The 17760-nt window shown below is 41.5% G+C and overlaps 1 protein-coding gene across 9 annotated transcripts in view; it reads right to left on the bottom strand.

The window, feature by feature from the left end:
- Nucleotides 1-17760, bottom strand: part of atp2b2 (ATPase plasma membrane Ca2+ transporting 2) — a 488858-nt gene that overhangs the window by 77239 nt on the left and 393859 nt on the right. The gene's annotated exons all lie outside the window — the stretch shown is intronic.

Here is a 17760-nt window from a genome sequence, read left to right as displayed (position 1 = left end):
GAATTGCTTTTATTGTCATTGTAATTTAAATTGCAACAAGATTTGAGTGCAACTCCAAAAGGTGCTTTTCCGAGGTGTGAGTAATTGTTAGCCAAATAAAAGATAATGAAATTTAACAAAATAAATTATTTACATATATGTACAACTAAAATAAAATGTGAACAAAATGTAAAATGTAAAACAAGAATTATGTACAACTGTAGAATGATAATGCACGGGAAAGTGTTGCACATGGGTACAGATAGTGCACAAGAAACTTGAAAAGTGCAGATTAATGTGGTTTGTTATTGTTCAGAGCAGTGATCGCTCTGGGAAAAAGCTGTCCCTGAGTCTGTTGTCCTAGTTTTGATTGACCTATATCTTCGGCCCGAGGGTAGCAGGTCAAACAGGTGGTTGCTGGGGTGGGATGTGTCTTTGATGATGCTGGCAGCTCTGCTGAGGTAGCGAGAGCTGGCATTGTCTTCCAGGCTGGGCAGAGAGCAGCTAGTGATCCTCTGGGCCGTGTTAATCACTCTCTGCAGTGCTCTCCTGTCTGCTGCTGAGCATCCCCCATACCACAATGTACTACAGTACGTCAGGATGGTGTCGATGGTGGCTCTGTAGAACAACACCAGCAGCTTCTCCTCCAGATTGTTCCTCTTGAGCACCCTCAGGAAGTGGAGTCGCTGCTGGGCTTTCTTCACCACCACTGTGGTGTTGGCAGTCCAGGAGAGGCTGTCAGAGAGCTGCATTCCCAGGAACCTGATGGAGCTGACCCTTTCCACACAGTCCCCATGGATGTAGAGCTGGGCTGGGTTAGTCCTGCCCTTCCTGAAGTCCAGGATTATTTCTTTTGTTTTTGGTATTTTCAGTGGGAGGTTGTTAGCTGAACACCACGCTGTCAGTCGGTTGACTTCGTCTCTGTAATTACACACATTCCCCCCCGAGATGAGCCCAACCCCGGTGGTATCATCCACAAACTTTATGGTGGCTTATGATGAATTAAAAGGGAAGTAGAGTAAGTCCTATATGGGTATTGAGGCCCGGCTCTGGTATGGATTATCATGTTGATCAGATGCAAATTTTACACCAGTTGGACAGCATGGCTGCTTCCTGGTTCACACTGTTGCCTTGTAGTGAGAAGGTCCGAGGTTTGCTTCCAACCTAGTCCTGACTATGTGGAGTTTGCATGTTTTCCCCATCTTTGGTTGGATCCCTCCAAGTGCTCTGATTTCATTTCACTGCCAGAGACATGCAGGTGAGGTGAACTGCTGATTCTAAATTGACTGTAGGTGTGAGTGTGTTTGTGAAGGTGTTTGTTTGTTAATATGTGCATGCCCTGTGACAGAATGACTGCCTGTCCAGGGTGTACCCCACCGTTTGTTTAATGACTGCTGGTACAGGTTCCAGCTCCCCCATCATAAACATGTTTAGAAAATGCATGGATGTTCGTCCTGATGTAAGTCAAGATACACAAGGGAAATTAAATTTAATATAAAGATTGACTACACAGACTATAACCGAAGTAACTTGACATTTGACTTCAACTAGACATTGAAGATAAAGTGGTACTGCACTTGTCAAAAAACTCTGAGATCTGTCCCTTAAGCAGTGGCAAAGCAAACATCACCATGTCCACCACAGCATCAATGTGTTTTGGTTCAAGAGTGGAACAGAAGGAAACTCCACAAAGAAAGACAATGCACACTGATCAGCCATAATACTGTGACCACATGCCTAATACTGTGGGGATCCCGCTTTTACCATCAAAATAGCACTGACCTGTCAAGGGATGGACTCCACTAGACATCTAGAGATGTGCTATGGTATCCAACACCAAGACATTAGCAGTAGATCCTTCTGTTGGATCGGACTACATGAGTCAACTGTCACTCCCCATGCACATCAGTGAGCCTTGACCACCAATGTCCTTATCACACTTCATTGGTTTTCCTTCTTTGGACCTTTTTTAGTAGACAACTATAGACTGGGAACATCATACAAGAGCTGCAGTTTTAGAGATGCTCTGGCTCAGTTGTTGAGCCAGAGCATCTCTCTATATATCTACAGTTGTGCTCAAAAGTTTACATACCCTGTCAGAATTGTTGCTTTTTTGGCCACTTTTCAGAGAATATGAATGATAGCACAAAAACTTTTTTTCACTCATGGCTAATGGTTGGGTGAAGGCATTTATTGTCAAACAACTGTGTTTACTCTTTTTAAAATCATAATGACAACAGAAACTACCCAAATGACCCTGATCAAAAGTGTACATACCCCTGTTCTTATGGCCCCTTCAAACATAACACGAAGTTGCGTGAAAGAAGCAGGAACCAGCCAAAAACTGTGAAAAACAAATGAAATGGGGAACTGCGAAATATTCCACATGCTGTCTGGAGGGCCACATGGTTGGACAAGCATGGAGAATACCATGGCGACTGTTTTGTGCAAGATCGTGAGTGTGCAAGAACACAGTGTGAGCCTCTGGAAAGTGTGACACCACATCGCCCCGCTGCTGTGAGGAAAACAAATACTCAGCAAACAAAAAAAAAAAACACACTGCAATTTATAATATTTAATCCCTCTTATCGAGCAGACAATACAAGTATGATCCTTCTGTTCCTCCGTATATGAACCGATACCCATGATCATAGCGCCACATGTCCAGCCAGCACAGCGTATGTTTCATGGTACGGTATGTGTTCTCCAGTTGTGACTTGCGAGTCCACAGATCTTGACAGCAGAAGCTGGCACGGACACACCCACCTGTCGACCAACTCAGCTCACAGAAAAAAGTATCACTCTCTGTTCCTTTCTTATGTGATGTATTTTATATATTTGTTATGTAATTATGTATGTAGTTACTGTTGTATGTATTTATTTAATTGTCCTGGCTGTGTTCTCAATTTAACATGTCATGTGCACTGAGTCACTCTCAGTTCCAGCTGACAGATGAGTTGCTGGCCGGCGCCGTGTGTCCACAGTGCTGTGAGCAAAGGAATCACACATAAATGAGTTCACGTCTTTCCCCATGCTGCATTTATCTTCCACTCTGTCGGTCATGTGGAGTACAATGTACATGTTGGAAGGTTCATTACTCTGACTGGCCAGTGGATAACAATGTTCAAAACCATGCCATGCATGCTCAGACATGGCTGGCCCATCCCCATGTGTGATTTTCTGTACATAATTATCAGCATGTCATGAGAGCCTGCCTACACATGTGCATTGCGTTGAGTTTTGTTCATCTTGTTGATGGCACGACATATGTTCTCCAGCTGAGTTGTGAGTACACAGTGGTTAGCTGTCCCAGCTGGACGTTACAGCCATCCAGACGTGGGTTCATGGCGTGGGGGGGGGTTTGCATGGCACGTGTGTTGCTTGGTAATGGTGCAGTCATGGTGCACTTAGGAAATATGGGGCCATTGGCACAGCAAGGTCAAAAGTGGTCACCTGCACTCTACTCTCGTGCAAGCTGCACGAATAGCCCTGCCCTTTCTAGGTACCCCGCAAGTGGTGTTGAATGTTCATGGGGGGCACCTGGACTTTGGCTGACTCCGGTCGAGAGTGGATTGAATGGCCATTCATCCGGGATTTGCTGACATTTGACTGCAGGTGTGAAGGCTGCCTCGATCGCGCCATTCGGCCACAATGCAACATGGCCGATGATTTTGTTCAGCTCCTCAGCTGCGGCATGATATGTCCAACCTGCGTTGGACATGCCGTGCGAATGCTGCAAACATGATCAGATGGCAGTGCAACCTCATCTTGCATGCCATTCGAATGGATTCCACCACAAGTGGCACGTGTAGAGTGCATGTACCGTGACTGCTGTACGAGGTGTTTGAGGCGGCTCCGATTTTTCACGAGTGGCATATGATTCCTCCTTCATATGCCAGTCGGCTTCAATTGTTTTATGTGTGAAGGGGCCCTTAATACCATGTACTGCCCCCTTTAACATCAATGACATTTTGGAGTCTTTTGTGGTAGTCCTGGACGAGGCTCTCTGATGGTAAAGCTGCCACTGAATATGTCTTCGATTTTATTTATATCAATTATGATACTCTGCATGGAGTAGACAGTTTTCAAAAAGTGAGTGACTGTGCAAGAAGAAGAGTGACGAAAGCACAGTGCAAGATGACAATTGTGCCTATAATAAGTATCTAGACATATCGTCATTTGATCATGTGATCATTTGTAAAAAGTATAGTTTGCATAATTTGTAAACAATTACATGAAAATTATTGACATTTATTTTCATGTGAAAATGAGTGAACCTCTCCTTTTCTGTCTCTCTTCCTTCTCCTTCTCCCCCCTCTCCCCCACTTAGCTTCAAAGAAACAGACTCTGCTGTTTTCTTCTCCTCTGAAGAAACAGAGCTTTTTGGAAACACAAAGCCATTAATCTGTAAAGTGAGTCACTACATCCAGCACTGCAAATATAAACTGTCATATCGCCTGTTATAAATACCTGATACCAATATCCGCAAAAATGCTGAGTATTGGCGCAGATCCCTAGAAATGTGGCATTTAGGAGGATTCCAGAGTTGTCATGGCAAGGTCAACCAGAGATCAATCATATGGATGAATAGGACAGGACATAAATCTATTACAGGAACACATACAGAAAGACAAACAGATTTACACTCTCACTCACACAGTCACCAGTTCACCTAACCCGCATGTGTTTGGAAGTGGGAGGAAGCTGGAGCACCCAGAAGGAACACATGTAACAGAGTCGATTATACATTTACTAGCGTGTTGCCTGTGGGGATCCATGGGCTCTAGATTGGGTAGTGTTTATAAAATAGGTAGCTGACATTTTCAAGGGTGGTAATAAATTATATGATGTCTGATGAAGGGTGAGGCCCGAAACGTCACCTTTGGTGTTATTTAAGCTTGTTTGGGAGCTAACTGGCTGTGCGGATCTCTTTTTCGTTTTTTGTGCTATTTCTTTACTTGATCCTGCACGCCAATACAAACTCGGATGTGCGTGTCATTTCATTATTATTTTTTGGTAATAAATTATACAAAATTTCTATAATGAGTTGGAATGGTGTGTGACTCCAGAATGTTTTTAGAACCTTAGACCTCAACAATTTTTAGAAGAAGAACTCAACGCTTTTATGTACTGTTAATTACGTAATTTTTAATGTCAATTTATAAATTGTTTAGTTTTTTGTTATCATATTCACACTATTATTATTATTATTATTATTATTATTATTATTATATGAGCGAAGCATCGTGCAGCAGCACAAAGCTCACTCATGGTACAGGGCGTCCTAAACAGGAAGTGCCAATATTCTAATCCACAGTAAAACAGGAAATGTTCAAATGTCAAACACTTACTGGATTGACAGACGAGATCCCATGGAATCTCACAGGAACTCAGTGGCAAGCTCACACTCAAACAGGAAGTGCCAATTTATCAGTCACAGTGAAACAGGAAATGATCAAATGTCAAATACTTCCTGGCATGGGTGGAGCTAGAGCGGAGGCCGGTGTTTCACTGGACTCTCCTGAAATCTGATTGGACAGAGATGATTGACATGTCACGGCACCACACGTCTGGTTGAAAGACCTGCATTTTCAAATCAGTGAGTCACATTGACTGCTAGGTTCCTCCTGTCCAGTAGGTTGTGCTGTGTACCACAAAAAGTTCTAATCCACCTTCAATCAATCAATCAATCAATTTTTTTTTATATAGCGCCAAATCACAACAAACAGTTGCCCCAAGGCGCTTTATATTGTAAGGCAAGGCCATACAATAATTATGTAAAACCCCAACGGTCAAAACGACCCCCTGTGAGCAAGCACTTGGCTACAGTGGAAGGAAAAACTCCCTTTTAACAGGAAGAAACCTCCAGCAGAACCAGGCTCAGGGAGGGGCAGTCTTCTGCTGGGACTGGTTGGGGCTGAGGGAGAGAACCAGGAAAAAGACATGCTGTGGAGGGGAGCAGAGATCGATCACTAATGATTAAATGCAGAGTGGTGCATACAGAGCAAAAAGAGAAAGAAACAGTGCATCATGGGAACCCCCCAGCAGTCTACGTCTATAGCAGCATAACTAAGGATGGTTCAGGGTCACCTGATCCAGCCCTAACTATAAGCTTTAGCAAAAAGGAAAGTTTTAAGCCTAATCTTAAAAGTAGAGAGGGTGTCTGTCTCCCTGATCTGAATTGGGAGCTGGTTCCACAGGAGAGGAGCCTGAGCCTTAGCAGCAGAAGAAAAATCTTTGCCTCAGATTTGAACTGAACACATTGTTTGAACTATGGACTTCTCATCACACCAAACTTACATTTGTGAGTAAAGCAGGGAGCAGGTTTTTGCCATGCTAATGCTCCCCTGAATCATTTACTCAAAATAAAGTCTGAAGAACCTAAATGACATGGTGAGATGCCGACGAGCTTCACTCATTCATGTCCGCGACATATGCATATTATTACTTCTATTTTGTCATTTGATTTTTAAATGGACCACAATGGAAATAAGTGTTTTCACTTTCTTGTGTCATCCATGCATTTTTAACATATTTACAATTATTGTCAGGTTTTGCTCCGCCTGGGTCTGCTTTACGAATTCGCCTCCTGATTTTATCTGACTCCTCTTCTATGCTTCTCTTTAGTCTCATAGTCTCATTGGTTTTGATGGTTGTTTTGTGTTATTCTCTAGTTTTGTTTAGCTTGAATGTTTTATTATCTGATTGTTTCTGTTACCATTTGTGTTATCGTTAATCTTGTGTTTTGTCAATTTTGCCTATAATAATAAGTATCTAGACATATCGTTTTCACTGTAGGCTCTGGTTTTGTTTCTGTTCATTATTTTGTGGTCACTCCATAGATTGTGTTGCTATCTTATTTTCTGCATTGGTTTCACATTTATACTTCAGCCATGTTCAGTTCGATTCTGGTTTTGATTATTGTCTTTTACTGTTCTTGTTCTCTTTTTTAGGTCTGTCTCTCTAGTTCCTAGTTTTCCCCTTTATTTTGTTTACGTTTCCTTTTATTGGTCTTTGGGCACAATGTTTTCACCAATGTTTTTTTCAGTCACTGATTCCTCTTGCTGTTGATCTGTTTTGTTTTTCACTTACTCACGCTCTTGCCTCTCTTCCTGTTTCTTTGCTTCACCTGACCACACCTCCCTTCTGGAACATTCTTTCACACATGCACCTGGTTACCCTAATTACTTCTTCTTTGTCTTTCGGCTGTTCCTGTTAGGGGTCGCCACAGCAGATCAATCGTTTCCATCTCACCCTGTCCTCTGTATCTTCCTTGTGTCACACCAACCACCTGCATGTCCTCTCTCAGCACATCCATGAACCTCCTCTTTGGTCTCCCTCTTCTCCTCCTGCCTGGTGGATCCATCCTCAGCATCCTTCTCCCTATATATCCTGGGTCCCTCCTCTGCACATGTCCAAACCATCACAATCTCGCCTCTCTGACTTTGTCTCCAAACTGTCCCACCTGAGCTGTCCCTCTGATATGTTCATTCCTAATCTTGTCCATTCTTGTCACTCCCAAAGAGAATCTCAACATCTTCAGCTCTGCCTCCTGTCTTTTTGTTAGTGCCACTGTCTCTAAACCATACAACATAGCTGGTCTCACTACTGTTTTGTAAACTTTCCGCTTCACTCTTGCTGATATTCTTCGGTCACAAATCACTCCTGCCACCTTTCTCCATCCACTCCACCCTGCCTGCACTCTCTTCTTCACCTCTCTACCACACTTTCCATTACTTTGAACAGTTGACCCCAAATATTTAAACTCATCTACTTTCACCACTTCTACTCCTTATAACTGCACTATTCCACTGGGCTCCCTCTCATTCACATACATGTACTCAGTCTTGCTTCTACTGACTTTCATTCCCCTTCTCTCCAAAGCATATCTCCACTTCTCCAGACTAGACTCAACTTGCTCTCTACTCTCACTACAGATCACAATGTCATCTGCAAACATCATAGTCCATGGGGACTCCTGTCTGATCTCATCCGTCAACCTGTCCATCACCACTGCAAACAAAAAAGGACTCAGAGCTGATCCTTGGTGTAATCCCACCTCCATCTTGAATCAATCAATCAATCAATCAATTTTTTTTTTATATAGCGCCAAATCACAACAAACAGTTGCCCCAAGGCGCTTTATATTGTAAGGCAAGGCCATACAATAATGATGTAAAACCCCAACGGTCAAAACGACCCCCTGTGAGCAAGCACTTGGCTACAGTGGGAAGGAAAAACTCCCTTTTAACAGGAAGAAACCTCCAGCAGAACCAGGCTCAGGGAGGGGCAGTCTTCTGCTGGGACTGGTTGGGGCTGAGGGAGAGAACCAGGAAAAAGACATGCTGTGGAGGGGAGCAGAGATCGATCACTAATGATTAAATGCAGAGTGGTGCATACAGAGCAAAAAGAGAAAGAAACAGTGCATCATGGGAACCCTCCAGCAGTCTACGTCTATAGCAGCATAACTAAGGGATGGTTCAGGGTCACCTGATCCAGCCCTAACTATAAGCTTAGCAAAAAGGAAGTTTTAAGCCTAATCTTAAAAGTAGAGAGGGTGTCTGTCTCCCTGATCTGAATTGGGAGCTGGTTCCACAGGAGAGGAGCCTGAAAGCTGAAGGCTCTGCCTCCCATTCTACTCTTACAAACCCTAGGAACTACAAGTCAGCCTGCAGTCTGAGAGCGAAGCGCTCTATTGGGGTGATATGGTACTACGAGGTCCCTAAGATAAGATGGGACCTGATTATTCAAAACCTTATAAGTAAGAAGAAGAATTTTAAATTCTATTCTAGAATTAACAGGAAGCCAATGAAGAGAGGCCAATATGGGTGAGATATGCTCTCTCCTTCTAGTCCCCGTCAGCACTCTAGCTGCAGCATTTTGAATTAACTGAAGGCTTTTTAGGGAACTTTTAGGACAACCTGATAATAATGAATTACAATAGTCCAGCCTAGAGGAAATAAATGCATGAATTAGTTTTTCAGCATCACTCTGAGACAAGACCTTTCTGATTTTAGAGATATTGCGTAAATGCAAAAAAGCAGTCCTACATATTTGTTTAATATGCGCTTTGAATGACATATCCTGATCAAAAATGACTCCAAGATTTCTCGCAGTATTACTAGAGGTTAGGGTAATGCCATCCAGAGTAAGGATCTGGTTAGACACCATGTTTCTAAGATTTGTGGGGCCAAGAACAATAACTTCAGTTTTATCTGAGTTTAAAAGCAGGAAATTAGAGGTCATCCATTGTCTTTATGTCTGTAAGACAATCCTGCAGGTTTAGCTAATTGGTGTGTGTCCTCTGGCTTCATGGATAGATAAAGCTGGGTATCATCTGCGTAACAATGAAAATTTAAGCAATACCGTCTAATAATACTGCCTAAGGGAAGCATATATAAAGTGAATAAAATTGGTCCTAGCACAGAACCTTGTGAAACTCCATAATTAACTTTAGTCTGTGAAGAAGATTCCCCATTTACATGAACAAATTGTAATCTATTAGACAAATATGATTCAAACCACCGCAGCGCAGTGCCTTTAATACCTATGGCATGCTCTAATCTCTGTAATAAAATTTATGGTCAACAGTATCAAAGCAGCACTGAGGTCTAACAGAACAAGCACAGAGATGAGTCCACTGTCCGAGGCCATAAGAAGATCATTTGTAACCTTCACTAATGCTGTTTCTGTACTATGATGAATTCTAAAACCTGACTGAAACTCTTCAAATAGACCATTCCTCTGCAGATGATCAGTTAGCTGTTTTACAACTACCCTTTCAAGAATTTTTGAGAGAAAAGGAAGGTTGGAGATTGGCCTATAATTAGCTAAGATAGCTGGGTCAAGTGATGGCTTTTTAAGTAATGGTTTAATTACTGCCACCTTAAAAGCCTGTGGTACATAGCCAACTAACAAAGATAGATTGATCATATTTAAGATCGAAGCATTAAATAATGGTAGGGCTTCCTTGAGCAGCCTGGTAGGAATGGGGTCTTGAATGAGTCTGTCATTCCGACTGCGCATCTCACCACTGTCACACTATTCTTGTACATGTCCTGCACTACCCTAACATACTTCTCTGCTACTCCAGACTTCCTCATACAATACCACAACTCTTCTCTTGGCACCCTATCATAAGCTTTTTCTAAGTCCACAAACACACAATGTAACTCTTTCTGTCCTTCTCTGTACTTCTCCAACAGTATTCTCAGAGCAAACATTGCATCTGTAGTGCTCTTTCCTCGGCATGAACCATATTGCTGCTCACAAGATCTTCACCTGTTTCTAAGCCTAGCTTCTACTACTCTTTCCCATACTTCATGCTGTGGCTGATCAGCTTTATGCCTCTGTAGTTACTGCAGCTCTGCACATCACCCTTGTTCTTGAAATAAGAACCAGCACACTTCGTCTCCACTCCTCAGGCATCCTCTCACTTTCCAAGATTTTATTAAACAATCTGGTTAGAAACTCTACTGCCATCTCTCCTAGACATTTCCATGCCTCCACTGGAATGTCATCTGGACCACCTGCCTTCCACTCTTCATCCTCTTCATAGCAGCCCTCACTTCTTCCTTGCTAATCTCTTGTACTTCCTGATTTACTCTAACCACATCATCCAGCCTTTTTCCTCACTCATTTTCTTTATTCATCAGCTCTTCAAAATATTCCCCTCCACCTTCTCAGCACACACTCCTCACTTGTCAGCACATTACCATGTGCATCTTTTACCACCCTAACCTGCTGCACATCCTTTCCAGCTCTGTCCCTTTGTCTGGCCAATCGGTACAAGTCCTTTTCCTCCTTCCTTACTATTCAACTTCTTGTACAGCTCGCAATATGCCTTTTCCTTTGCTTTTGCCACTTCTCTTTTTTCGCCTTACACTGCATCTCCTTGTACTCCTGTCTACTTTCTTCATCTCACCGACTATCCCAAAACTTTTTTGGCAACCTCTTTCCTCCTTATGCTTTCCGGACTTCACTTTCCTCACTGTGGTGCCAGCTCACTGATCTTTCATATCTTCATTCCAGCCTTGCTTTTTTTGTTTTGCCTCACAGTGTTTTTGACCTCGTTCTGTTACCCGGATTTAGACTTTGCCGCAGCCTCTGATATTGTGTCTCCCTGTGCCTTTTGACCCCCAGCCTGTTTCTGACCATGTATTTTGCCTTGCCCTTATCTGTACCTTTGCCTGCCTCACTGTGTACCAGACCCTGGACTGTTTTTTGAGCTAAAGCTTATTATTATATCATACACTTTGAGAGTTTGCACTTGTGTCCACCCACCTTCTGTGACACATGACCACGTATCATGACAATTATACTGTGTACTTACATTGAACTTACTAAATAAAATCACGCACTCACGCTTGATTTACCGCCACCTGCTGGAATGGCGTGTGAGTTCAGTATGTAGTTAGCAATGTTAGATAATATCCATAGCTTCTCCAAAAATATTAGTCCTATCAACGTTCCGTTTGGCGGTATTCAACCTCGATTCTGTAAGGATACCAAATGGCAAATCTCAGCTATCCTCAGTTTTCTCCTTGATCAATGTTACACACACACGCATGCACACAAGCATGCGCACACACACACGCAGAGCATTTTGTCTTTTCCGCATTCTGCCAGAAGCAGATGCTTCTAATTTTAGACACAACACAGACGGTGGCAGAAGACATACTAAACTAACTAAACAAACTAACTAAACTGACTAAACCAATTGAACTACAAAACCCAATAAATCAATAACACTAACAACACTGTTAAACTAACATGAACCACAATAACAACATTAAAACCCCAAAACCCTGGACTCTCACGATGCATTGCGACACAAGGTCCATTGTTTACTGGTTAGCTAAAATTGATCATTTTCTGCAAAAATATTTGTCTCATCAACTTTCTGTTTTTTGCAGCATTCATCCTTTACCCAAAATGCATAAGCATACCCAAACGGGAAATGTCAGCTCTCCCTGGTTTTGCGTGATCTAAGTCACAGACACACACGCACATACGCATGCACACAGAGGCCACTTGGCTATTATAATATTAGATATTATAGTATCTATTTTGTTTTGTGTCATGAATATTGTTATAATTACACAAAATGTCTGAAACAGTTTAATTATGACAGTTAAATCCTCCGTCCATCATATGGAACTTTTGTGTTCTTACGTGCACTTTTGAGAGTGACTTCCGTCGTGTATATAATACGCTGTTTTCACCTGTCTCTTCCTTGCTGCTATTGCCACACCAGGGGAGAGGTACGTGATATTGTCTCACAACATCTTTAACGAATAAGTTATTATGAACTGTTAATAACACCATGTCATATTGTGTTTACATAGCGCACACCGCGGGCAGTAACAGGGGTTTTTTTGCCCTGTTATTTCCTTGTCAGATGCTGTAGGAAATAAATGGTGTCTCCAAGCTGTGCATGGTGCACGGGTCTTCCTACCTTCAGAACACAACGCAGAGTTAATTCCACTGGTTACACCCACATGAACACGTGGAAAACATGCAAATTCCACACAGGGACTGCGGTGGGAAGTGATCCCTGGACTTTCTTACTGCGAGGTAACAGAGCTAAACACTAACCCACTGTGCAGACATATATTTTTCAGATAAATTAATTAGTTTACAATGACAGATTTGTCAGTACTGTTTGTAGCAAAAAAATGGTTCCAGTTATTTCTGTAAAGGGATTTTATATGACTTCACACTTAAATATGATTTTGGCACACTCCCTACTAACAAACATGCTCCAGTAATTTAATTATTTCCCTCAAATGTCACTACACAAAGCTATACATGAGGTAATGTAGCAGCAGGTATGGACATGAAGACAGTGCTAAAGACAAAAGAGCTGAGAGAATGCAGCGGTGTAAAGTATACAGATTGTTATCTTCAGCTTCTGGCAAGAAGTCAGACTGGTGGCTCCATTCAGAAAGAGCATCTGCTACTGTATAAACCCAACTAGGACTTCTAACCTCCCCCAACAACGGAACCCTAACAGGAAATCTTATTTTTCCATGCTGAATATGGAATGCTATCTGAAGCCAGTCTGCTGTGTGTAAGCCGGACCATGTTAGATCTCAGAAGCCTCTTCAGAAGACCAGGTAAAACTACAAGGGCGGCCTGTGTAAACTTGCAGTTCTGTACTGGATCTGCTGTGACAATCCCTGAAGAATGTACATAGGTACATGTCTGATGATTGAGTCCATCTGGCTCTTGATCCTCGGCAAACACGTAGACACCCTGAATCCTCACTCAGTTTCTTATTGATTCCATAAAGATCCACGCATTGTCCACAAAGTCAAGGCAGTTAATCTTTCCTCACTGTCAAATGTCCCCAGTTGTTGGACCTCTACAACCCGACCAAACACCCAGTTCATGCAACCACTGAACCTGTGTGCAGGCCAGCTGTGATATCCAGCAACTTATAGAGGATCCCACTCCATCATAGCTGATGTTTCCTCCCTCACTGCCAGCAGTACATGTCACTGAAAATGCTGAGGAACTTGTTTTCTTTGATTTAATTGACAGTCGGACAGAGGTGTTGTTTGCTGTACCTGCTTTTTCCAATCTGGACGGCAAGTTTGGTCAACTTTCCCTGCAGCACAGACTTTTCTTTCTTGGGTACAAGACACCTTCTTCCTCTCTTTCTCTTCAGCTTCTCCACATTCTGCACTCTTCAGTGGCTGCATCTCCATGGCAGCTGCTCCATCCTGCTTCTTCCACTGTAGACACCACAACAACCACACAACAGCTGCATTAGACTCATACATTAGACTCAGATGCAAAGAGGAACATGGAGCTGACCATTACCCCGTATTTCAGGACTAAAGTTCATTTGTTAGAAAGGCAGTAAAAGAAACATGGTTTATTCTTAGGAGCTCAGTTTTGCTGAGATCACGCTTAGTAACACCTATGTACCTGTAATAAAACCTCTACACGAGGCAACTCACATTCATGGTCAGTGGGAAGCAACAACCGGAAACATACGTTTGTGACAAATCACAAGCAAAGCCAATCTCTGGTGTCAAAGAATACTGAAATTCAAATCCTACAGTTCCTTGACAGGCCTGTTGTGGCTGGTTCAATGTTACTCTCTCAGTGTTGCCAGATCCACAGTTTTCCCACAGGTTAGGCAGATTTATTTTGTAAGGATTCACTGTTAGCTGTATTTTACAGATGATAAACTGGAGATAACATTGCTTTCAAAGAAGTACAACATAAAATGCTACACCCCTGCCCAAGATTGCTCCCCCCCCACATTTGGCAAAGGTAAACCAGACCTACAGAAACCACTGATCTGAAATTCAGTCATGGTATTTTGCTAACTTCGGTGCAACCTAGACACTCGACAGGAGAGCCAAATCAAACTAGGCCAAAAATAAATAAATAAATAATAAAATAAAACATATTTTCAGATATTTGTCTTTCTCACTCTGTGTGCGCTGGATGCACAGCCCATCTTGTTTATGAAATGTTACTCAAGGAAAACAAGCAGATGTTTCCTAAAATTTGCCGATGGCAGTATGACATACGTGAATAATTTATGAACATGATGGGATGTAAAGTTACTAGTCAGTAAATGATAACATTATTGCACCACATCTTCAGGTGGAAAAAAAAAAATCAATCAAAAGGTTTGTTTTACACAAACCGAATTTCCAAACTGCACCGTAAAAGTTGGCAAACTCAGATAATGCTGACTCTGGAACAGTAGTGCAGGAGTGGATTTCTTTGTTTGTTTGTTTGTTTAATAGTGTGTGGTGTGTGAGATTGTTACAGTTGGCAGTTTGTCTGTTTCATTTGAATATTACTACACGGACAGTGAAGAGCAACATTTATTTATTCTCCTGCTCTGGCAAGATCCTTTGGCACACATATGTAGGTGGGTTCTGAAATTGCTCAGACGATGTCAAATTTACTAAAGGTCATTCATTGGGGTCAGGGTCAATGGTCAAGATTGGATTGCCTAGTAAGGTTTCAAATTTGCCAAAGGCCATTGGGAGAAAAGTCAGGTCTGCCTTGCTGTTTGTTGGCCTTCCACTCGCCCTCCTATTTTTGCTTATTTCTAACCAAACTTGGCATGTCAGTGAAGGTTGACCCTGAAACTGAGCTGAAGAATTTATTTGGGTAAAGGTTAAGGTTTGCAGAGGATTCCAATATTGCTCTGTCAAGGTCAGCCAGAGGTCAATCAATTTGGGTGAGGTCAAAGTTACTTCATTCAAAAAATGCCTGACTGTGCAGGATTTTCATCTAATAAATATATGTATCCACCACTCAAAGACACCCATGCAAGATAATGAATTTAATTTAGCTGGGACTACATTAGATGGAATCCAATCCAATTAATCAGTTTTTTGAGTGTATCACACAAACAAATGACTCATTTGATGAACTCAATTCAATTATGGGGCAGGATTTCCATCTAATAAATACAACCCCTGGCAAAAACTATGGAATCACCGGCCTGGGAGGATGTTCATTCAGTTGTTTAATTTTGTAGAAAAAAAGCAGATCACAGACATGACACAAAACTAAAGTCATTACAAATGGCAACTTTCTGGCTTTAAGAACACTATAAAGAAATCAAGAAAAAAAAATTGTGTCAGTCAGTAACGGTTACTTTTTTAGACCAAGGCAGAGGGAAAAAAAATATGGAATCACTCAATTCTGAGGAAGAAATTATGGAATCACCCTGTAAATTTTCATCCCCAAAACTAACACCTGCATCAAATCAGATCTGCTCGTTAGTCTCATCTAAAAAGGAGTGATCACACCTTGGAGAGCTGTTGCACCAAGTGGACTGGACATGAATCATGGCTCCAACACGAGAGATGTCAATTGAAACAAAGGAGAGGATTATCAAACTCTTAAAAGAGGGTAAATCATCACGCAATGTTGCAAAAGATGTTGGTTGTTCACAGTCAGCTGTGTCTAAACTCTGGACCAAATACAAACAACATGGGAAGGTTGTTAAAGGCAAACATACTGGTAGACCAAGGAAGACATCAACGCGTCAAGACAGAAAACTTAAAGCAATATGTCTCAAAATCGAAAATGCACAACAAAACAAATGAGGAACGAATGGGAGGAAACTGGAGTCAACGTCTGTGACCGAACTGTAAGAAACCGCCCTAAAGGAAATGGGATTTACATACAGAAAAGCTAAACGAAAGCCATCATTAACACCTAAACAGAAAAAAAACAAGGTTACAATGGGCTAAGGAAAAGCAATTGTGGACTGTGGATGACTGGATGAAAGTCATATTCAGTGATGAATCTCGAATCTGCATTGGGCAAGGTGATGATGCTGGAACTTTTGTTGGTGCCGTTCAATGAGATTTATAAAGATGACTGCCTGAAGAGAACATGTAAATTTCCACAGTCATTGATGATATGGGGCTGCATGTCAGGTAAAGGCACTGGGGAGATGGCTGTCATTACATCATCAATAAATGCACAGTTTACGTTGATACTTGGACACTTTCTTATCCATCAATTGAAGGATGGGATGATATCATTTTTCAAGATGATAATGCATCAGAACCAGTCTATCATCCTGTCTAACATCTGTCAGCAACCAGGCATCTTCAGTGACAGACTCACCACTCACTGTATGTTTCTTCATTTTTATATGATTGTACGCATGTATATTGTGATTACTAAGCTAAGTCTACTGGCACTCATGAACACTGTACAAAAAACAAATATGTGCACCTATTTTATTCAGCACATTTAATGCACACCCACAAAATCCTGAAAGTGCTTGAAAAACAGGAGGAACAAAAAGAATAAAAAGCTGTTATCTTTGATCGTCTATGGTTCATATTCTACAACAAGACAGAAATGCATTTCAGGCTTGATTCTTTGCAGTGATCTGAAGCCTTGTAGCCTGAATGCATCCCCAATTTGTATGTTACATACAATCCACTATGTGCATGTTTAAAAATTAGCTCTGTGTAGATACATTTGTTGTATTTACAGTACTTTTGCTTTTTTAATTTACAAGGTTCAAATAAAAATTCAATCTATAATTTCATTGCACACTTTGTCTGCTACCTCTCGCATTATCCAGCATCACTGAGGCAAACAACACAAATGATAATTTTTTAAGCATCCTTCCAATTTTGCTATTTTTATCATCCTCACCAGGTGAGCGTGACATCGTCTGCATCCATGAAGAACAAAAGCAAATGTGGATTCACCACCTGAAGTTGCACTCAGTTCTGTGGCTTGGTCCTTCTGATCCAGACTACAGCCACATGATCAGCTGTCAAACAGCAGGACTGTTTTCATATACAGTGTCTATTAATAAAATAAATAAAAGTAAAACATTTTCTGAGCAGACCCTCTAAGAAGGAGGATTATTAGTATTTTTATTTATTTATTTATTGGTTACTTTTCAGTTTATTTTCTTCTGTTTTGATTTAAATGGAATGCATTTGTGAGCTCAGACACAAAAAAATGTAAGACAATTCTAGTAACTTGTGTTGGAGATTTGTCTTTTTTTTTTTTTTTTTTTTTACATTCCATAGATTAAATAGTTGATTTATAAGCAAACTGATGGAGCGGTTATAATGAATGTAATTATACCCTCTCTAACTTCTCTTTGGGCTTATTCAAGAGCTCAGGGGGTATTTCTATTGGTATAAAAGTTGCCTTTCGGCCAGCACCCTCTCTAACACCCTCTCTACTGTTAAGATTAGGCTTAAAACTTTCCTTTTTGCTAAAGCTTATAGTTAGGGCTGGATCAGGTGACCACTCTGC

This window comes from Thalassophryne amazonica, chromosome 3, assembly GCF_902500255.1.
Source record: "Thalassophryne amazonica chromosome 3, fThaAma1.1, whole genome shotgun sequence".
NCBI lineage: Eukaryota > Metazoa > Chordata > Actinopteri > Batrachoidiformes > Batrachoididae > Thalassophryne > Thalassophryne amazonica.
This window is presented reverse-complemented; position numbering and strand designations above follow the sequence as displayed.